Source organism: Patella vulgata, chromosome 5, assembly GCF_932274485.2.
Source record: "Patella vulgata chromosome 5, xgPatVulg1.2, whole genome shotgun sequence".
In the NCBI taxonomy this organism is placed as follows: Eukaryota; Metazoa; Mollusca; class Gastropoda; family Patellidae; genus Patella; species Patella vulgata.
Window position 1 is genome coordinate 36,494,522 of NC_065883.2, and position 24,783 is coordinate 36,519,304.

At 35.3% G+C, this 24,783-nt stretch overlaps 1 protein-coding gene and 1 pseudogene across 1 annotated transcript in view; one reads left to right on the forward strand and one right to left on the reverse strand.

Moving 5' to 3' along the window:
* Window positions 1–1,636: 1,636 nt before the first annotated feature.
* LOC126820670 (DNA repair protein RAD51 homolog 1) overlaps window positions 1,637–24,783 on the forward strand; it is a 75,673-nt gene continuing 52,526 nt past the window's right edge. The window contains exon 1 of the mRNA XM_050548800.2: window positions 1,637–1,847. The gene's annotated coding sequence lies outside the window, so the exon portion shown is untranslated. The remainder of the gene's footprint in view (window positions 1,848–24,783) is intronic.
* Window positions 3,195–4,294, reverse strand: LOC130012887 (uncharacterized; annotated as a pseudogene).

Sequence of the window (24,783 nt, forward strand, 5' to 3'; positions counted from 1 at the left end):
CATTTGAAAAGGTTTACGTTTGGCTTTTCAAATCATTTAGTTGAATTTTTCCAATTTTTTAAATTAGGTGTGTTAAGATGAAATTGGTATCATCAATTAATTGGAATACTGTAAAATAGTACAATTTGTTGACCAGAATAAAGATTGGGACATATTATTCAGTTACAACAAGAGTGGTATTGTTGTTTTAATCAAATTGATATTGTTGTTTTAATCAAATTGATATTGTTGTTGTAATTATTTGATGATTACTCTTTGTATTACTGTTTTAGTACTTTGTTGTTTTAACAGATTGGTAGTTGTGTTTTGTTTTATTTTTTCATCATGAAGCACTTCAAAGACAATTAATTAACAAAACATCGATTAATTAAACTGAGTAGTAGTATTCCAGTATCATTTTTCAAAATGTCTGATAGCTGTATAGTTTGTGAGTCAGTTGTTCGCCCAAGACCGGAGGCTGTTCAGTGCGACGGATGTGAACGATGGCAGCACAGAACTTGTAATACTGGTAAGACTTTAATGTTATTTTTTTAAATTCAACAATATTGTATTAAATTCAACAATATTGGACTACATTTTGGACAACTGGATAACAACCCAAATTAAGATGGTATCGGATGGGAAATTACGAAGGCACCAGCAAAAACAGACAAGAACAACGCAATTCAAATTATTTCAACCGTGGCATTCATACACAGACCAGACTATTAGTACCAACCAGTTACTAAAGAGATGTGGGGGAATTTATGGACCTAACTGAAGGACAAATTTACAAAATGGCTAACCTACTGAATGACATACTGACAAAAGAAAAAACATATTTATAAAAATGTATTAATTGATCATGATATAATAAAATGTATTATTTAATAAATTGTTGATGTAATAAATAATTTAATATTATTATTTTTATAAATTGTTGATCTAATAAATTCTTATATAAATTGTTGATATAATAAATTTTTATATTACTGATTAATTTAATAAATAAAAAAAAAATCAATATTTGTTGCGGTATTTATTTGTAACTTGGAATGATTATTGGGTTTTTTTAAAGTTGGGATGAGTTGTCTTCTAACTTGGGGTGAGTTGTCTTTTGACTGGGAATGAGCTGTCTTCTAACTTGGGATGAGTTGGGGGATCACGTGGCTAAGTGGGTAAGACGCTAGCTCGCTAGCCTGGAGGTCGGGTGTTCGATCCCTGCATTGGCCGAGAAAGTTCATCCAGATTTTCCGGCGTGGTTCTCCCTTGTCAGTGATGCAGGACGGAGGGGCTGACAAGGAAAGCTGTCTAGTCGTTCGGATGGGACGAAAAACCGAGGTCCCCGTGTACACATTGGCGTACACGTAAAAGATCCCTTGGCCAGTTGGAATTCGATATAAGAGTAGGCCGTAGTGCCGCTGTCCGGGCAAAATTTCCCTCATAGCACACTGTATGGCGTATGCCCGTCTTCATTAGCTCATGTTAGGAGCAGAACAGTAGGACGTTAAACTCTATTTCATTTCATGGGATGAGTTGTCTTTTTATTGGGATGAGTTGTCTGGAATGAGTTGTCTTTGGGATGAGTTGTCTGGAATGAGTTGTCTTTGGGATGAGTTGTCAGGTATTCGCTGACTTCAGCCCAATGTTAGTTATCTCCCTTGTAGGTACGTCATTATTTGGCGGGAAATTCTAATAGAGGATGTTTACATTTTATTTCGCTGAAATTATTATTGATTCTACCATTACCAACCTGACGGAGTAAACTCGTTTCTGTAATATACTACTCTGGTGAATTGAGGTGGTAGGTGGTGTAGTGGTGTAGTAGAGTATACACGTAAATTTAACTTTATGAAGTTTATGGCCTGGTAAGTAAGTCATTCCTATTTTGCAAATGCAAAAACTTTTGGCAGTGGATATTTAACCGTATACGGCACTTTACTTTATTTACTAATTTGCCGTACACTTCCGTTTAACATGCGCAGTTCTTTGATACCTGGAATTAACAGTTTTCCCTTGGCAATGCCGTCTGACATAACCCTAACCCAACAGTTCTATTTGTTTTTTGTCTAACATTGCTTCTTTTTCCGTTTCTTAATAAAGGAACGAAATAGCCATACTAAATTAATACTTGAATTTCTATGGTAGAAACTGGAGAATTATTTTTAAAAGAAAATAAGATAATAGGGTATATGTGTGTAATTTCGACCACTTTAGATTTGACGTCATTTATTTCGCCAACAACGCCATTACTCGATTATCCAGGCTTGATTTAGAATTGAAACATCAGACTAAATTCGCCTCTTTTACAAGAAAACGGCATTTAAATGGAGTAACCCCCCCCTTGGTGCATATTCAACCACGTTTGGGGGAAATTCGACCGCCACCAATTTGTAATTTACCGACATGGGGGGAAATTCGACCACATGACCAAATTAATAAAAATTCAAACACTACGCATAATAAATGGCAAGCTGTTTGTTTTGGTATAAATATTTTAAAAATAATACTTGCAGGTCCGTTCTAAGAATTTTCATCCTGTCCCTAATTAAACAATAATTGTTATATAAATAGAACCTTAGGCCACGTGTACTGGTTATTAAAATGTTAATATTATTGCGTACTAAATATGCAGGGATCGGGCCAATCCAACAATGACTCAAGTTATAACCAGAAGTATCAAAGTCAACATCAGTTAATTCGTTTAGGGACAAATTTAATCCATTTCACATAATCAACATCTGGGAATTACGTTCATTTAATCAAAAGGCTATATCTGGGAATGAATAAATTACGAATATATAATTTAACAATTAAAAAAACACATTTCATTAGATTAATATCTTGGAATCAATAAGTTAAAATTCATTTTGAAATTCATAAACACAGTTCATTTCATTGACAAGATACTAATTTATAATTATGGAGAACATTCATGACAATAAAATGGTACATAAATGGGGATAAAATGGTTATAACCAGAAGTATCAAAGTCAACATCAGTTAATTCGTTTAGGGACAAATTTAATCCATTTCATATAATCAACATCTGGGAATTACGTTCATTTAATCAAAAGGCTATATCTGGGAATGAATAAATTACGAATATATATACAATAAATTTCATTTGATTAATATCTTGGAATCAATAAGTTAAAATTCATTTTGAAATTCATAAACACAGTTCATGTCATTGACAAGATACTAATTTATAATTATGGAGAACATTCATGGCAATAAAATGGTACATCAAGATCGAAATCATTTTCGTGTGTTGTTGGGACACAATCTTGGTGCATCCAGCGAAAACATTTATCGCAGCCAATCCAGTCGGGTTCGTCATCTGGACTGTCGTCGTCGTACTCAATAAGACAAATAAAACATTCATTTTCATTAAATGACTTGGACATGGGTTTGCATTTAGATTTTAGTTGTTTTTCTCGGTTTCTTTTCTCTTTTTCCTGTTCTTTTAGAATTTTTTTTTCTTTCCTTTCATCTTTTTCTTTTCTCAACTTTTCTTTTAATGCGTCTGTTTTATTTTGTAACACTTGGTCGGACGTAAGAAGCCTATGACAGGTAATTTGTTTCGATTTATTCTTTTTGGGTACAGATTGTCCACAAGATGGTATGTTGAATATGTTGGACAGCGTTTCTTCCCACGTTGTTGGTATCTCGGTTTCGTCCTCAGATATGATATGATTTAACAGAGATTGTGCGTTTAATTCCTTTGGTTGTTCGTTTGTTGTTATTGGAACTGTTTCGTCATTTTGTATAAAATCATTCATCATGGTTGACATTGCACTGTCGAAAGACAGGTTTACAATGGGGGGATCAGCTGTGTTTATATTTTCCAAATTATCTATTGTCAATTCTGTTGCATTGGTTGGTGTGTATGGCTTGTTATATACTTCGGATGGCATATACAGCTTGTCGGACAAAATGCTGGGATTGAAGGGTGAAATGCCCGTGGACCGAAATGAGCTCAATATGTTTGTTGGTGTCATGGTCTTGTTCCAGGCAGCATTAATGATTCTCGGCCAAGTTGTTTTGTCAATTATGTGATTTGGATGGTCAGCCATGAATTCCGTACATAATCTGTTGTAACTGTTTTGCAGAGGTCCGAATATGGCTGAAGGTGGTGAGTGGTATGTGGGGGTAGGGCCAATATGTATATATCATTTGCCCTGGCCTTGACGAGTAACTCTGTTACTTCGTGGGAGCCATGCGAATCTAAAATTAATAATTGAGGCCGATCTGGACCGCAGTGTTTAAGAAACACATTATTGAACCACTCCTGGCCTAGGATATCATTCATCCAGGCCCTCTCCTGGTAAGTCCAAATAGTGCCATTAGGTGCGTCTAGGGTAGCAAACCCGTTCAAACATCTGTTTGTTTTGCCTTTCACTATAAACATTGGTGGCATGCATGCACCTGCTGCGTTTATGCAGCCTAAAACAGTTATGTTTTCTCTGTTGTTTGTGGTTCTTCCAGGTAAATTTTTTGTCCCCTTCCTGGCAATTACCTTGACCGGGTCATGCTCGTACGACATGCCCGTCTCGTCACAATTCCATATTCTGCCTGGATGTTCCTTCAGGTCGATGTCAGAAATTATTTTACCAAGGTCTTGGAAATATTTATGGACAACTACTTTATTTAGCATCCGAGACCTAGATGTGGATAACTTCTCTGGCTTCTGTAAGGTTACCTCTGGGAAGCGGCTTTTAAACCCCCTCCACCAGGCATTACCCGGAATACCTTTGTTAAATGGTGTTTGTGTATTTGTTAATTTAACATAACGTGCAACTTTCAGCAGGAGTTGTCTTTTTGTCACCCCGAAACCCTTCTCAGAAGCATCTAAAACTTTTTTGACTATTTCCTCTTCAATTTTCCGGGGGAGGGCAGTGGGTTTACCCGGCACAGCATTCGGGCAAATCCTTCCTGACACATGGTCAATTATTGTGGTTTTGGGTATATTAAATTTTTTGCTAGCCTTTCGGTATGATAGGCCATTCCTGACAGATTTTACGGCGTCTTCTAAAGTTTTTGAGTCATATCTCATATAAATATTTTTAGATTTGCGGGGCATCCTGAAATGTAAAATAAATGTTTATTGTCCCCCGCCTTTCGAAGAAAGCAGGGGACTATTAAAATGGGTTCGTCCGTCTGTCTGTCTGTCTGTCTGTCTGTCTGTCCGTCTGTCTGTCCGTCACACTTTTTGGGACACAATAACTCTCTTCCTAATTGAGCTAGAATGTTCAAACTTGGTGTATGTGTTTATTAGGTCAATGCCTTGATGGAGTTCGAAGATGAGCATTTTCCGCTTAGGGTAAGCAGAGATAAGCAATTTGATTGGTTGATGCTTTGGGACACGATAACTCTCTTCCTAATTGGGCTAGAATGTTCAAACTTGGTGTATGTGTTGATTAGGTCAATGCCTTGATGGAGTTCGAAGATGAGCATTTTCCGCTTAGGGTAAGCAGAGATAAGCAATTTGATTGGTTGATGCTTTGGGACACGATAACTTTTAATTGAGCTAGAATGTTCAAACTTGGTGTATGTGTTTATTAGGTCAATGCCTTGATGGAGTTCGAAGATGAGCATTTTCCGCTTAGGGTTAGCAGAGATAAGCAATTTGATTGGTTGATACTTTGGGGCACGATAACTCTCTTCCTAATTGAGCTAGAATGTTCAAACTTGGTGTATGTGTTGATTAGGTCAATGCCTTGATGGAGTTCGAAGATGAGCATTTTCCGCTTAGGGTAAGCAGAGATAAGCAATTTGATTGGTTGATGCTTTGGGACACGATAACTTTAGTTCTAATTAAGTGAGATTGATGAAACTTGGTGTATAGATTTATTATATGAATACCTTAACTAAGTTCGATAATGAACATTTTTTGCTGAGGGTAAGCAGAGTGATAAGCAATTTGATTGGTAGAAACTTTGGAACACAATAACTCTCCTTCTAATTGAGGTAGAATGTTCAAACTTGGCATAGGTGTCTATTAGGTGAATGTTTAAACTTGATGTATATGTAGATGTTCATTAGGTGAATGTCTTGACTGAGTTCAATAATTAACATTTCGAGCTGAAGCTAAGCAGAGCTAATCGATTTCATTTGTCGATGGTTTGGGACAAGATAATCTTGATTCTATCTGATAGAGAGTGATGAAACTTAGTGAAAAAAATAAATGTGCGATTAATTAATATGTGTCATCTATTTATTTTGCAATTTCGGCGGGGGACATCAGCCTCACTGTTGGCTTGTTTATTACTTTATTAGGTAATATTATTAACCTTTGCCTATTACATATAAATTTTATTAATAGCTAACACATAGATTATTAATAAATGTCCATAATTTTCTAATTCATTTAAGGATTATTTTCCTCAAAAGTGGACTAATAAGAAATGAATATTTTACATTTTAGCCTACATGTATAACGATTATTTCCCCAGACACTGTATAATCAATAAAAAGACCCTAATATTTACCTGCTGATATATATTAATTATGATTGGTCGTTGTACTTTATAGTGGGCGTTGAAAAAACTTGACAAACACTGTATATTCAAATATAGGCTATTCAATCAAAATACACTAGGCCCTATAATTATAAATTTATTATTATTGTTATTATTAATTATCTATTATCGGTAAAAAAAAAAGTAACATTTAATGAATAAAATACGTGATCAGAAGGCCGGTCGAATTTCCCCCACCCCCAAAAGTAAGTTGGTCATAATTCGACCACTTGACCATTTTTGTCATAAAACTGAATTAAATGTTTGTTTTTGATTAAAAATTATTCAGGTTACATCCCACTTAATAATCTAAACCTTACAAATCAATAAAAAGACCCTAATATTTACCTGCTGATGTATGATTGGTCGTTGTACTTGATGGTGGGCGTTGAAAAAACTTGACAGTACGCGATGCTCCTTCACGATAGGCCAGACGTCAAACTTCGCGGTAAACAAAGACAACGATTTCTGATTGGATGCATATATCATGTGACAAATAACGTGACCGGAACAATAACAAAGCGCATTATCCAGGCGGAAAAGCAAATGTCGGTCGACATATCGCTACAGACACGCTTTTTGTAAGCGGTCGAAATTAGACCATAGGTCGAAATTACACACATATACCCTAAATGTAAATTGTAGAAAAGCATTTAGAATATTATTCTATTTTGGTCGAGGGTGCATTTCTGCGAATTTTGGTTTTTAATTAAGTACTAAGACTGTCAGTGGTTTATGTTTTTCCCGTAAAATCGTGCTTCGATCTGCGCCGAACTTGAAAGACGAGTTACCAAAATGGCGGAATATAGGCCTATCTGTACTTTCCGCCATTTTGAATCAGAAACGATGTACGGTAAAATAGCAGAAGTAGATACTTTGCCGTATACGGTTAAATATCCACTTCGAAAACTTTTTTAAATTTTTGAATCTGACTAAAATTGAATATTTACTAGTTTTCCACCCCCCCCCCCCCTCCCATTTAAGCAACCAAAAAATTTTTCAAAATCGAATAAGAAGAATGTTATTGCACTTTTATGGGAGCAGGTCGTTTCATCCCACGAACGTTTCACCCCAGGCTGTTTCATCCGTTTTGTTTCATCCCAAATTTATACGGGTCGTTTCATCCCACTTATATCGGGTCACTTCATCCCACTACAAATTAAAAAACAGGTATTACTTATTTTTAATATTTTATTCACACATTAATAACAATCAGTGACTTTTCTTCCAATAAATTATGTGGTATTTCATTTACGGCTGATAACAATCAGTGACTTTTCTACCAATAAATTATGTGGTATTTCATTATAGTTTATTTATTATATAACATAAAATAAATATAATTATAGTTTATTTATTATAAAACATAAATATAATCATAGTATATTGGGGATGGTTCTGTTGGTCGATGCTTTTATCTATATCTATTTGCCACTCTTTTCAACAGCATGGGATTGGGCACCCGTACATCGGTTAAACATGAATAGTGTCCAACTTCTTCCTTTGCATACACTTTAGCTTATTTTCCGAAATAACACCAATTCGCGACACCAATTTCACTAAAATTACATCACTTACAATTGAGCGATGCTCATAGAAAAAACTCGGTGAACTAATCTAAAATCATAACGGCAATTAACTAACAATACAGATACTTTACTACAAAAACATCGGTGAACTGACCTAATTGGTCGCGATCGATAATCAATAAAAATCGACGAGTAAAACTTATATATTCCATACATTATTGTTTATTTAACAATAAGTAAGTGTTTAACAGTTTATTTAACGATAAGTACAACTCAGTTAATTGACTGCTATTATAATAACAAGGGGATGAAACAGCCCAATAAAATATTAGGTTGGGATGAAACAGCCCGGGGTGAAACGGTTGTGGGATGAACTGACCTGCCCCGCATCCCACTTTTATGACCCCAAATTGATCGATGTCAGTACAATTGTTAGAAATGGTTCCACTACTGATGTCTTCCGCCTTACTTCTACGCCTACAGAGTTCCTTTTTGCAAGTTTTTTTAGTCAAATGACTACAAAAAGGTTACTGGCCTATAGCTCCCTTAATTTACACATAAACTGACCCAAAACAGTACTGCACATAGCTTAACATATAATAAATCAATTCCCATTGAAATAAAGGTTAAGCCTTACCGCATAATTATATGATTTGATGAAACCCAACTTCTCTAAGCGAAATTTCAACTAGCCGGTGTCATGGCGGCTTGCGTAATACATGTACGTCATTACAAGTAACATCGCTATGCAAATGTAGAACGCATAACCACAAAGAAAAACTGTTCAGTAACTATTTTAGAGGTCCAGTCTTCACTATTTGTCATAGAATTACTTATTCCAATACAAACTGTTATGATATGTGTTGACAATTGTGCGTTTGAACCTATTTGAACTTGGGTAAGGAGTCTTAGACTGTATCAATTGTAACGTTAAACAATTTGCAAAAAAAGTGACCGAAGACAATTTCTCAGCCACCATATTGAAGATATATGCATCAAATTTTCAGGAAACATCCTTCCAACCATTAACTATTTATTGGAATTTTTAAATTTGGGCTATATAATTTATTTCCTTTGATATACATGTAGGGGTCTTTCTATGAAAAAATACGTTTACTAAGTTTCAGTGACGAGCGCTATTTTTGCCTTTCCTGATAATTTTATTTTTTCAAAATACAAGAAATAAATAAGTCGTTAATACGTTTCTGAATGTCCAAACCACGCTTGACACAAACTCTGTTTTTGTCTCAACACGAAAAGCGCAAAGTCATCGATGTTGGTCTTCATACAACTTCCCTATGTCGCTGAACAAAAACAACACATTTTATGGTCAATTTTTTTTTGACATTGATAACAAGCGGTTGCCATTCAAGATACGCCACATTTTGTAAGGGATGGACAGAGAACAAGATCAAAAAAGAAGTGATTTTTCGTACAATTAAGGGCCATAATTTAGGAATTTACGACCCGATATGCATGAATATTGAAAGGAACCAAGATCTTTGTGTTGCAAACATGTATTTCAAGTTTCATCAAAATCGGATCAAAATTGTGTCCTCTCTCTAGAGGGTCCAAAACCTTGATATATATTTACAATATTTGCGTAGGAGGGTCAGCCATTTTGTCCGGCAGTTTTGGTCCGATTTGTACAAAATTCAGACTCAACCATCATAAGGGTGTAACCAGTGATATATTGAAACATTTTTTTAAATCGGATAAAAATTGTGACATCTAGAAATCTCACATCCTAAAAACGTGATTTTTCCTACAATCAGGGGGCCATAATTCAGGAAGTTACGATCCAATATGCTCAAATATCGAAAGCAACCAAGATCTTTGGCTAAAAACATGCATTTTAAGTTCCATCAAAATCAGATCAAAATTGTGACCTCCAGAGGGTCAACAACCTTAACATACCAGATGTTTACACTATTTGCGTACAAGGGGCGGCCATTTTGTCGGGCAGTTTTGGTCCGATTTTCGAACTCAACCTTCATTACTGTGTAACAGTGATATATTCAAACAGTGTTTTAAATCAGATTATTATTGTAACCTCTAGAGCGAACCCAAGCTAAAAATGTGATTTTCCGTACAATCAGGGGCCATAATTCATGACATTATGGTCCGATATGCGCGAATATCAAAAGTGATCAAGATCTGTGGGTTATAAACATGCATTTCAAGTTTCATCAAAATCAGATGAGAATTGTGACCTCCAGAGGGTCCACAACCCTGATACACTATATTTTAACACTATTTGCGAACGAAGGGCGGCCATTTTGTCAGTTTTGGTCCGATTTTTACAAAATTCGAATTCAACCATCCTTAGGGTGTAACAGTGATATATTGTAACAATTTGTAACGGTTTTTTAAATCGGATAAAAATTGTGACCTCTATGAGGTCCACAAGCTAAAAACGCGATTTTTCGTACAATCAGGGGCCATAATTCAGGAAGTTATGGTCCGATATGCGCAAATATCTAAAGGAACCGAGACCTGTGGGTTATAAACATGCATTTCAAGTTTCATCAAAATCAGATGAAAATTGTAACCTCCAGAGGGTCCACAACCCTGATACACAATATTTTGACACTATTTGCGATCGAAGGGCGGCCATTGTGTCCGTCAGTTTCGGTCCGATTTTTACGAAATTCGAACTCAACCATCCTTTGGGTGTACAGTCCTGGGTCTGTAGTGACACAGACTTCACTCAAATTTGAAAACAATCAGGAATACAACCCAAAGAAACCATTGTGTAATGCCAGCATGAGTCATGGTCTGCTATATGCTACAAGAAATAAAATTCAATTAAACAAGTAACCACATTGGTGAAATGTATAAAAAAATAGTCTAAATCTAAATCAGTCAAGAAACGTTTCAGTATTCAGTGGAATCGAGATATATCAAATACATGATGTAGGGTACATGTTCCATCGGTCACAAAAACAAAACTGAATACAAAGAAGCGAATAGGGAATGTAGACTGTCTTGAAAGACAGCCGTCTGCTGACTGAGTGGCATGACGTTATTTTAGGAATGACGTCATAACTTAGAAGGTGATAAAAAATCACAAAAGGGCGATAATCCAGATAAAATAACGTTAAAAGCTTAATAAACTATAAGTTTTAGCGACTAATCGGAATTATTAAGTTAAGTAATTGTACAATTTATAATATATTAATATAATATCCCACACAAGAAATGCAAAAAAGGTACATGTATGCTGAAGAAATCGTACTATGTAAGTGTATTTATAAAGGCATAACAATAAGGGGGATAAATCAGACAGGGTTAGGTAACTACAGAAAATTTAATATAAAATTTGACTTGTATCATTATCCAATATGTAGTCAGTTATATACTTATAAGAAATGTCAAACTTGGTATGTTGAAGAAATGGAAGTTTTTAAATTTCTTTAAATGCTTAATTGTGTGCCGTCTTTGGCAGTGCATTAAACTAAAGAGATTTTATTTGAGAAAGAAATAGTTCTTTATTAGTACATATTGTCAAAAATCGTAATGCCTGTGAATAGAAAACACTATGTACATGTAGCGTGGTACATGTATCTGGTATGTTACTATAGATTGACGGGTATTTTACTACTTCAAAACCAAATTTGTCCGTTTTGTCGAAAATACTGACATTAAATTTATTGTTAATTATATTGATGTCCAGGTCAAGAACAGATGCATTTATAGTGCGATAATTTTCTTTATTTAATATTGTAGCCGAAAATGGAAATTTCTTGGATTCTGATTGGTCGAAAAGTGGCGTCGAATAAGTATAATAGTCCTCTAAATTTCCTGGGCGACTCACTGCTAACGAATATTTCTGGTTTGCTAGACTCTGTTTCAGTGTTTGCAGTGGCCAAAAATTCTACACCTCAAAACTTTATTCTAGGAAATCTTCATGAATTTTTTCTTGTATGTCATCAACAATGAAATTCAACCATTGGCTTATTGAAACACACACCTGAAACACACATAAAAAACAATGTTACTGAGTGTATTTGAAAGATAATAAGTAAATTTAATTTCAAGGTTGGTCTGACAATAATGGTTGCTATGGTCATTCTATCGTAATCAAACTGGTCAAAGTCAAAGATTTTCAACAAGTGAATAAAAATACTACAATTTATTGAACTCCGTATGGACCGTAATATATTTTTAAAAATATACAAGTCGGGCTGATACTGATATGAATAGGACAGAGACTAATTTTCATACACAGGCCAGGGTTTTTTGCGAAGAAAAGAAATCACATTCACAGCGTCGAAATGATAACGTAAACAAGCATAGCAACCACATGCGAACGCTACACAGCATATATCTACACGGTCACACAAGTGTATGGACATTTATCAAACATGATATGCAATTTATTTCGAACCTAGTCACTGCTGGAGTTCAAAATCATTTAAAAAGTACATAAAATACACTTACGATTTCTGTTTTGATCGTTAAAATTATCGCAGAGTGACCTCTCCAAACAGACATAATTAACCAGCCACTTAGTGAACCAAATAGAATGGAAATCAGTGTTTATCTTATTACATCACAGATATTTTCATGTCGTCAAAATTGTTTTCCTTGGTATTTACTTCATTAAAACCAAAAAAAGACCGTCAACTATCGCGAAAGAAAGAATTCCAAGAAAAATGTTTAATATTTTGGGCTACAATATCGATAAACACCGACTGTTTAGAATTATCGGACTGCTATTGTCCATTCGATACCGCTTAAAATTTTTCATTAGAGGCCTCTAATGATTTAAGCGGTATCAAATGGACAATAACTGTCCTCTAAATTCTAAACAGTCAGTGTTTATCTCCTAATTAGTTCAGGAGGATATATTTCACTTTTATATTTGTTGAAATTTCTGTTATCATTGATAGCCATGATAGGTGTTATGTCATCAATTTATCGGAAGGTAAAGTTTAGACTTTTAGCTACTTTGTAATCTGTTTTTCTTTTATGGTCTTGAAAATCAAATTCATATTTATATAAATGTGCATTTGCCATAAATGGGGCGGGGTCAGTTCCCATTGGTAAACCAATAGTTTGCTGTATTATCTGATCCCCAACCTCAAATATGGCATTGTCAATAAGGAAATGTATGATGTTTTGAAATTTTTCTTTATCAAAAACTACAGTTTTGAAATTTTTATACGCCCACATTTTCATGTGGATGTATATTGTCATCGCCCCTGTCTGTCCGTGAACAGTCTACAGGTCACAATTTTTACCTCGGTTCCTTTCGATATTGGCATGGATAAAAATTGTGACGTCTATAGGGTCCACAACCTTGATATACCATATTTTTACGCTATTTGAGAACGAACAGTGGCCATTTTGTCTGTCAGTTTTGGGCCGATTTTCACGAAATTTGAACTCAACCATCCTTAGGGTGTAACGGTGATATATAATAATACGGTATTTTAAATCGGATAAAAAATATGACCTCTATAGGGCCCACAAGTTAAAAACGCGATTTTTCGTACAATCAGGGGCCATAATTCAGGAAGTTAAGGTCCGATATGCGAGAATATCAAAAGGAAGCGAGATCTTTGGGTTATAAACTTACATTTCAAGTTTCAACAAAATCGGATAAAAATTGTGACCTCTATAGGGTCAACAACCTTGATATACCATATTTTTACGCTTTTCGAGAACGAAGGGCGGCCATTTTGTCTGACAGTTTTGGATCGATTTTCATGAAATTTGAACTCAACCATCCTTAGGGTGTAACGGTGATATAATAATACGTTTTTTTAGTTTCCTGTGAGTATATACTCATGGAACTTGGCTTTAAAGGGAGAGTTGGGAGGTAAAAATTTGTATACGACTGTAGGTGAATATTTAGGAATAGTACCTGGTATAGATTTAATTACTGATCGGTCTCTAAAGATTCTGTTCAATCCAATGTCATGTATATGTTTATCTGTAAAAAGGGTTTTACAAAACGTGTCCGTTTTTTTCTTATGCCCGTTATGAGGCTGTATTGAATGCTTAGGTGAAAATTTACTTTTTATCAAATCAGTTATAACATCGTAATATTGAGGAAGAAAACGTTCATTAAGTTGATTAGAATAGATGATATCCTGTATGAGGACACCAAGTTTCTTAGCTGTAGATCTTTTTCAAAGTTCAAAGTGTGTACAATTTGTCGAGCTAGGTTGAGTACACAAGCTGCCAGGACAATTCATCGGAAGTATGGCATTGACATACAGAATACAATTCATTCAAAATATTTTCTGGGTCTTTTTGAAATTTCGATATTTTTTATAAAACGTTTTTTATTTTGAAAATTATGATCAAGTTTTTTGTAACAATTTCTTGTAATCAAAGTGTTATCATCACGGTTACTATAATCAATGTTTTTAAATCTATCATTGTGACCATAAGGGAAAATGGTCTGTAATTTTATTATCCAAGTTTCTTCTGCGTGAGTTCTTTTTTTGTGTAACTGCAGGATCAATTTTGCCATTACTGAGGTGGGGGGTTGGATGGCTGAAGGGTTAGCGTGCGCGCGCTGTATCATAAAGTCTGTCATTGAGTCGACTGGCGTGGTTTCGAATCCGCGGTTGTACGTGGCAAGGAGTAGGGTCGCCTGTCCAACCTCGTGGGTTTTCTCCGGGTTCTCCGGTTTCCTCCCACTGCTAAAGACCCCTACGCGCAAGCGAATTATGTAAATAAAATTAAACCATATGTTAGTCCCGAAATGACCTAGTTTGTGTCGAGTGGACGTTAAACCCCATTTCTCTCTCGCTCTCATTACTGAAGTGTCCTGAACCAGGAAGTTTTTCAATTATTTGTACTCTGTATCCAAAATCCTTAGAGGGATTTTGTATAAAATGTTGATATAGTAGTTTGTGTGCGTGCTCAGATTTTCCTGCGGATCTATGATTATTAAACATTGTTTTACAAGATTTACTTGTTTCCCCAACACACTGTAATCTGCAGTAATTGCAGGTCAATAAATATACTATATTTTGCGTATTACAATTAAAGGACCTAAGTCCGTAACTCAAAATTCTCCAAAATCTTTGTAATCGAAAACACGAATTATTGGTCAATTCAGGGATAGAACTTTATTTGAAAACACACAAGCAAAATTTTGCTTGTTGATTTCAAATGTACAAGCAAAAATAGGATTTTGAAGAAATTCAAGGGGCAATTTTTTTCTTTAATGAAAAAAAAAGAAAAAAAAGTTTGTGTTCATTCGGCCGTACATATTTTTATAGCTACCCTTGAAAATTCGTTTTTTCTCATTCAAGCGTACATGTATACCTTCTTGAGGATGCATTATATAATACAAGGTTAGTAAATTAAACTATAAAACATAAGTACTATGTCAAAAAGTGTCCATTGATTTAGCAATTTTTCGGATCACGGACAGCTATGCATGACACGTATATCTGACGCTGAAGTGAATGATAATTAAATCAGTCTACCGGAACTCTCGGCATTATTTATAGTTCGGCTTTATTAAAATTTATTTCAATCTGAAAATCAATGATTCCTTTAGAAAATCAAAGTATCGGTATAAACAATTTGTCAAGATTTATAGAAATTGAAAAGAAATGGATAATGCTAACGGGTGGAAAAGTGAACAAGAAGTCACGTGACCTAAACACAGCTCCTTATACATTCTGAACATCTGAGACACGCTACCTGCGGAGAAGTATCTCAGACACAGTCAGTAGCCATGATATCCATATCACGTGATCTACACATCACAGATCATGACATTGGCGTCAAGAGGTCAACATTTTAACAATAGGTTTATCTTCAGCATTGTGTCCGTTGCACCCATAAAGACTATATAATTCGTACAATCCCAACATGTTCTCTCTTCTTCCAATGATTTTTCACAAAAATAACATCTACAACTCATAGAATTGACGTTGTCTTCAATGACAGCGTCTGCGAGGGTTGTTCATAGAGGCTGCCATATTGCACTATTTTGTGCGTCGGTCGGGTCTATTTCAGATATACACAATCAATTCTGTTGATGTTTTAAGCGTTGGGATTGACTAATAGTTAATGTGTTTCAGTTCTAAAACAAATATTTTAAACTTTAACGCACATTTAGAAAATAGCCAAATTCTGGCTGGGATTACTGAGCAAAATGGCCATTCACTGTATACGTGCGAAAAAAAAGCTAGCCACCAATTAATTTTCGTACGTTGGTTACGTACGCTCCTTATATTATAGTATTTATTCATCATTAAGCAATAAAATGTAAATAACATCAAAAGGTAAACATTTTTTCAATATTTGTGTTAAATATCATCCAGAAAAATCAAAACCGCGATATATCCCCGTGGCAGTACATGTTTTTTTTACTATAATAAACTGTTTGTGTCTGTGAAAGCAACGTATATTTTTGACCGAAGTCGGAATTTGTTTGATGGAATATAACGACAATAATGAAAGGACAGATAGTCGAACACTAAAAGAGGTCATTTATGATATGTGTGTATTGTTTTTATTGAATAGGGTAAACTCCTAGCTGATAAAATATAAGATTTTTACCTCGATCAGTTCGGGGGAAAAAACGCATGCACAGATGCCACAAAACGCCGGAGATAGACATCGCTTTATTTACATTTTGCAAGGAACTTCGGACGGAAAATAATCTATAGAATTTCCGTTTTTGTCATAATTATCGTCTTGATTTTGCGTAAAAGAAGAAATCATCTTATTCAGTAACAATAAGTGAAAAAATGTTACACGCATTTTTTTTCGTGTGACATATTTTGTGACACGCAGTCTACAAAATCAACACGCATTTTGCGTGTTTGCGTCCGTCAAATTCGATCCCTGGTCAATTTAAATCAACATTGATGATGTAAACTTACCGGGAAAAGATGAGCTTCTGATATCCGATATTTAAGATAAAATTATTTTTTTTAATATTGGTACACGAATCGTGTACCATAATGCGCTTATTGAGAGAATCGAGGGACGAGGCTAGACACATTGCACCAAATCAAATGGAGTTATGTAGACTAGAATAACTAGACGCTAGAAATTTGCACTCGATTGAGATTGCTGACTTATTTCGCCGAACATAACTGATTTGAAATTGGAGTAAAAACGGAAACCATTAAATGTAAATCAGTTTATATACATTCATATTACAGTATTATATGCGTTGCGACCCACTTTTGTGAATTTCTAGGTCGCAAATGTTATTGATTTAGCTCCTTTAAGGTTTTGATCTGTAGAAATATGGTACAGTATAGCTGAATAGGAATGGCTGCTCATACAGATTCTACTGTACCAGTAACGGAGCTACCAAATGTGTGGGCTTCATTGTAATCAGTACATAATTTACACTGTCTATAGTTACAAGCACCAAAAGACAGACTACAGAATTCACAATTTATATTCGAATACGAACGGTGTTGTTCTTGTAAAATTTATTTTTCAAGTAACCATGATTTACATGTATATAATACATTGTATAGGCTATCGTTTCTCTAAATAAGTCTTGTCTAAATACCCTAAGTAACAGTTAGTCTTTCTATAAATTAAAAGTCAAGTTAGCACTAAATGGTGAAAGTTCACTAAAAGTTCACTTACTACTAATTCGTGAACTACTGTGATATAATAGTTTTCTGTAAACTAAAAGTCAAGTTATCACTATCTGTTGAACTACTGTGAGATAATAGTATTTCTGTAAACTAAAAGTCAAGTTGTCACTAAAAGTCAAATTACCACTAACTGGTGAACTACTTGAGATAATGGTATTTCTGTAAACCAAAAGTCAAGTTAACACTAACTGGCGAAGTTCTGTCTTAGCTGTCACAGATGAACTTAAACCACTCATTTGTCACTTGGTTTATTATCGTCCTGTCAAGATCTTAGTTTTGTTATTTCTACAAGAATATTTATTATTCATCCAAGGTCTCCTCTTCAGTACTGGACTTTTTGGACCTCTTCTATGTCCTTCCCTGGTATATGAAGATGTAGGATATTTTTAAGGAATTAATAGCAATAATTTCGTCCTCAGGCAAAACAGTTTTCTTTATGGGAAATTTCAATGTTTTAGCAATAGTTCCATTCCCGGATATTTCAGGTTTCTTGGTAGAAGCTTTATTCTGTGGGATTTCTATATCATTATCGGATTCTTCATCTGAACTAATAATATCAAGTTCCTCTATATGTCGATGGTGTCATCTATTTCAAGCTCATCAAGCGATCGCTCTTAATATTTTTTCGAGTGTACCCTGTTCCATCGCAATAAACAAACGCGAAAGCTTGGTAACACGCAAAACATTATCTGGGAGTTGATAATATTCCCGATGAACTCTCATATCATGGTCCACATAATTAACGAGCAGCTCAATCTGGTTTTCTTTTAATGCCAGCATCTGTGCCACAGTTGGTACTTGCTTACGTAACTTAGTTAATCTCATGGTTTCAGGGTTCTTAACTTAAGCCAACAGAACATGCTTTCTCATGGCTGTCACTGCCCCTTATGTGTCCAAGGCTTTAATAACTGGATCCAGGAAACAAAAACTTGTTTTCTGCGGGAATTTCAAGTTCAGATCTTTTATCCAACAGAAGAGATATCCGTTCTATCATTTGAGTTGTTAATAAAAACAGGAACTGTTCCGCCTCGTTTCCCAACTACTTCCACAACTTCAAAAATCTTACACAGATGCTTTTCTATTTCACTTGAGTGGATGGTATCCCCAACGTTAGTGATCTGTTTTTTATGGAAATATGCAGTCTTCATCTCTGGAGGTCACATTTTTCATCTGATTTTGATGAAACTTGAAATGCATGTTTATAACCCACAGATCTCGGTTCCTTTCTATATTCGCGCATATCGGACCATAACTTCCTGAATTATGGCCTTTTTAGCTTGTGGACCCGATAGAGGTCACAATAATTATCCGATTTAAAAAAAAACATTTGAATATATCACCGTTACACCCTAAGGATGGTAGAGTTCGAATTTTGTATATGAAAGTTGTGGACCTTCTAAAGGCCACAATTTTGATCCGATTTTGATGAAACTTGAAATGCAAGTTTATATCCCAAAAATCTTGGTTCCTTTCAATATTCGCGCATATCGGATCGTAACTTCCTGAATTATGGTCTCTGATTGTACGCAAAATTACGTTTTTAGCTTGTGGTCCCTCTTGAGGTCAGGGGGGTTGGATGGCTGAATGGTTAGCGTGCACGCGCTGTATCATAAAGTCTGTCATTGAGTCGACTGGCGTGGTTTCGAATCCCCGGTTGTACGTGGCAAGGAGTAGGGTCGCCTGTCCAACCTCGTGGGTTTTCTCCGGGGCCTCCGGTTTCCTCCCACTGCTAAAGACCCCTACGCGCAAGCGAATTATGTAAATAAAAATTAAACCATATGTTAGTCCCGAAATGACCTAGTTTGTGTCGAGTGGACGTTAAACCCCATTTCTCTCTCTCTCTCCTCTTGAGGTCACAATTATTATTCGATTTAAAGAAAAAAATGTTCAAATATATCACCGTTACACCATAATTTTTGTTGAGTTCGAATTCCGTGAAAATCGGTCCAAAACTGTCGACAAAATGGCCACCCCTTGTACACAAATAGTGTAAACATCTGGTAAATCAAGGTTGTGGACCCTCTAGAGGTCACAATTTTGATCCGATTTCGATGAAACTTGAAATACATGTTTATAACCCAACGATATTGGTTCCTTTTGTTATTCGCGCATATCGGATCGTAACTTCCTGAATTATGGCCCTTGATTGAACAAAAAATCACGTTTTTAGCTTGTGGTCCCTGTAGAGGTCACAATTTTTATCCGATTTAAAAAAAAAAACAATGTGTGAATATATCACCATTACACACTAAGATCTTGGTTCCTTTTGATAATCGCGGATACCTGAACTTAACTTCTTGGATTATGGCCCCTGATTGCCCGAAAAATCGCATTTTTAGCGTGCGCATTCTCTAGAGGTCACAATTTTTTTTCGATTTTAAAAACCGTTTAAATACATCCCCATTCCATCATAATGAAGGTTGAATTTGTATTTCGGGAAAATTGAAATGAAACTTCCCGACAAAATGGCTGTTCTTTGTGCGCAAATTGTGTAGAAGTGTGTAATACAAAGGTTGTGGACCCTCTAGAGGTCACAATTTTTATCCGATTTTGATGAAACTTAAAACATATCTTTATATCCTTAATATCTCTACCCCTTTTGATATTTGCACATTTCAGGCCATAAGTTTCTGGGTTATTGCCCCTGATTGTACGAAAAATTATGTTTGTTTTTAGCTTGTTCTCTATCCATCTCTTGCAAAATATGGGCGTATCCTGCCTGGCAGCCGCTGGTTGAGGTTTTAATGGGCATCGGTGCTTATACCTTGCCTGACATGATACCCGTAACAGTACGAGCATGGGCCATAATCATTAGGATTAACACTTTGTTTTGATGGCTGGTATCCGAGGATCAATTGTGTTTGTGGTTACCCAGGTTTATTAATTTCCATAGCATTACTCCGTGTTTTAAGGTTTGTTTCTGCTTTAAGTTTAACAACCTCTGGTTCATCTGAATGGTTTGACATTAAGTGGCGTAACTTTGATTCACCCTTCGAGCAAAAGTAACAGTAATGATTTCTGTCCCATTTACGGACATTATCATCATTATTTATTCTCCATCATCAGGATTATCACATACATCATTGCCGTAGCTTTAAGAGCTAATGTTTACCGTATTGTCTAAAGAAGCAATTTCTTTATTGAAACATGGTCTGAGATGTAGCCTATTGACTGTTGACATATGTGCAGGTCCAGAAATATCCTCAGTCATAATCGTTAGCAAAAGAAGTATCTGGTGAAGGATATTGTATATTATGCGTTTGTTCCTTTAATTGCGCTGTATTTTGGGATGGTTTGTGTTCTGCTGTCCAAACCACATCATCTCTTATTATAATTTGATGAAGGAGTTAATTCATTTAACGCAAGTACTGGTAAGTCAAACCACCGGACGTTATCTACAGATATCTTACTGATAATCGAAGATGGAGCTGTATCTGTATCTGTAAAGATGTCGTCAATAACAGACAAATGGACTGACAGCAGGGTATCATTTTAACGATTGTTGGCGCCGTATTTGTCACTATGTCAATAGCAGTTAAAGATGGAGCTGTATCTGTACATACATGTATGTCCCTTATACATGTAATTGAGCTGGCGGCAAATTGACTGGCAACCAGCACTAGGGGTACCATCAAGATTCATCAAATAATGCCCAGTTTGTGCTACCGTTTAGTTTGACATGGGTTGTCTAGTTTATGAAACTAAATGGTCATAAACTGGATGACCAATATCAAAACTAAACTAAATGGTCATAAACTAGATGACCGATGTCAAAACTAAATGGTGTTTCTTAAACTAAACGGTAGCACAAACTGGGCGTTATTTGATGAATCTTGATGGTATTTAATACTTTCTGCATGGCAATCTATTAACTGAATATGTGTATTAGATTATAGATGGTACATGTACATGTAAGCTCAAGTTTCTTTCCTTTTTTCATCAAATCCGAATTATACCCGGTCCCTAGTGCAGGTATCTTTAATCTTTTGAGATGTATCTGACTTCCTGTCAATAGCAGTCGAAGATGGAGCTGTATCTGTAAATATGTCGCTAATAACTGACGATGGAGCTGGTGGTAGAGTGGTTCATACTCAATTTTTTAAACAACAAACAGACACTATTTCGGGATTATTTTAACATTATATGATAAGACTTACCATAAAAACTTCATTCATCAACAATGGAAGTCTGACCACGTTTGATTTTTGAGGATATAACCATTAAGAAATAATGTTATAAATGCTTCAAAATCTACCCGGCTTCCATAATGAAGGCAGATAACTCTTGGTGAGAATAAGAGTTGTGTCCCTTGGTAGCCGTAAAACTGAAACGTACTCCCCTGAAACGAAATTCATTTATCGCAGTCGGACAACATCGTTTATTTCCTTGCTGTGAAGTAACGGAATACACTCAATGAGATGATTGAATTTGACACGTGTGCGCATGCACAAACGCTTAGTTATTTTTACAATATACCCACACCTTCAAATGTCTTAATATTAACTGTTTATAATGTTTATAAATTAAAATTTGGGGTAAATACAATGTTCATACAAGATAATTTATATTAACAAAAATTCAAAATTAGGACCATATTGTCATGTCAGCTATTATACCACAGAAATACAAGTTCCCCAAAGATGATTTAAGTTGATATTAAAGGAGCTAAATCGCTAACATTTGGGACCTAGAAATTGACACAAGTGGGTCGCAACTCATATAATACTGTAATATGAATGTATATAAACTGATATACATTCAATGGTTTCTGTTTTTACTCTTATTTCAAATCAGTTATGTTCCGCGAAATAAGCCCACAGTCTCAATCGAATGCAAATTTCTAACGCCTGGTTATTCCAGTCTACATACGCCGTTTGGTTTGGTGCAATATGTCTAGCCTCGTTCCTCGAGTCTCTTGCTAGAACTGGGGCTGAAACGCATTATGGTACACGATTCGTGTACCAATGGCAAAATGTTTATTTGTCTTAAATATTGGATATCAGAAGCCCATCTTTTTAAAATAAGATCACAGCATCAATGTTGATTTAAATTGACAAATAATTTGTGTTTTCAATGTTGAAGATTTTGAATTTTGTAGTTTCGTCAGTATAAAGGGTGGTATTTTTCGCCGACTTTAAGGTTTCCAAAACATGTTTTAAACATACACCAACGCGCTCACATGATATTCTTTGAACTGTAGATTTTGAAGGAGTGTAATTAGATTTTAGTCCCGCGACAGCCAAACTTGCGGTTATAACCGCTGCTACGTTACCATTCGAAACGTTTAGATATTTAAGTTCCATGACAAAATTATGACATTCTGCTGTGTATGTTTGATTTTCGACATCATACAAAATTACCTCGTTCTTCCTAAAAGGTTTGGACTTGCAACCATTTTTTTTTACCTGCCAATTGTTTTTTATTTTCATTATTAGCCTTCATGCGAATCAATTCTTTTTTAGTCTTCTGAAGTCGATTTTTTAACTGGGCGATTGTGCTTTTATGACACATTGACAATCGCCGCAAATACCTATTTTTCCAATTTAAATCACCCAAGGTCGCATCGACAGATGTCTGAGTATCTCTATTTATTAAATTAATTTCACTAATATCTGTCGATGGAGTCTCGTCCACTATCCCGGGAAAAAATGGGGTGTCAAGAAAATCGTCGTATGACTTCATACATTTGGACTTAGCCTTACTTTTACCCAATTTCCTAGTCTTTGTCTTCAGTCTGACCAGTCTATTGTGAATGTAATTGTCACCAAACGTCACACAGTCGTCATGTAAAGCAGTTATGATAGACCGATGCTCCGTAGTTGTCGGAAATTTATTAACAATGCCTTGTATAAGCCTATTTATGATTTTTGCCATGGGTAGTTTGGTTATAGTGCTCAAATCATAGGGGTACTTGTCCAATCCAATGCTGGATATCAAATCATCGGTGGACGTCATCTTGCAGGGCTCAGTCTCAGATCAAGGCTTATGGCTAAAGAATAATTGAATAAGATACTATGATTATGAAAATAATTTACACCAAGTTACCGAAAAGTGTCTGGAAAATAAAGACTACCAATAAAGAATTTGTTCCGGTTATTTTCCGGTCTCAAATAGTTCCGCGTATTTAGAGCTAGCAAATATTTATTTCCTAAAGTAAACGAAGTTTGTAACCACTAAATAAAACTAAAACTGCGAAGCAGTAATGACGGGTTTCACCGGTGCCACGTTACCCTAAACAGATGTCACTTCCGGTACCAATGAAACCATTCACCAGGTTTCCACATTAGCAGGTTTCCACACATCAAATAAAATGGACGCCGAATTAACCAAATCCAGCAATATCAATTCATTTTATACATTTGTTACATGTAAGTGTACAGTACTTCCGGTGATAATGAAAATGTTCAATTAGTTTTATGAAATCAGAAATGGCATAAGGCATCACATGGTCAAAATTTTATGTAAATCAAATAATAATTGCCACTTTTATAGACCAAAAACCTTGAAAAGTGACTTGTAGAAAACCGTCTATTTCTCTGCAACCGTACAAGTTAGAAACTATTTTCTGGTATCTGTATGATCGTATGGGATCAATCTATTTGTTCATTGGAATCAAATATCATAATTTTAAAACATTACAAATCAGACTCATTTGAATAAAATATCTGTTTTGAAGGCTAAAAATACAGTTTTTGCCAAAATGACGTTACTTCCGGTGATAATGAAAATCTTAAATTACTTGTATGAAATCGTAAATGGCATTAGGTATCACACAGTGAAAATTTTATGAAAATCGAATAATAATTGACACTTTTATAGACCAAAAACCTTGAAAAGTGACCTGTTGAAAATCGCCTATTTCTCCGCAACTGAACAAGTTAGAAACCATTTTGTGATATCTAGATGATCCCATGGGTTCATTCTATTAGTTGATTAGAATCAAATATCAAAATTTTAAACAAATAACAAATACGACTCATCTGAATAAATTATTTGTTTCGAAAGCTATAAATATAGTTTTTGCCCAAATTACGTCATTTCCGATGATATTGAAAATGTTAAATTGGTTTGACCATGTCACAATTGACATTACACATCAAATGGTATCACTTTTATGATAATCCAATAATAATTAACTCTTTTACAGGC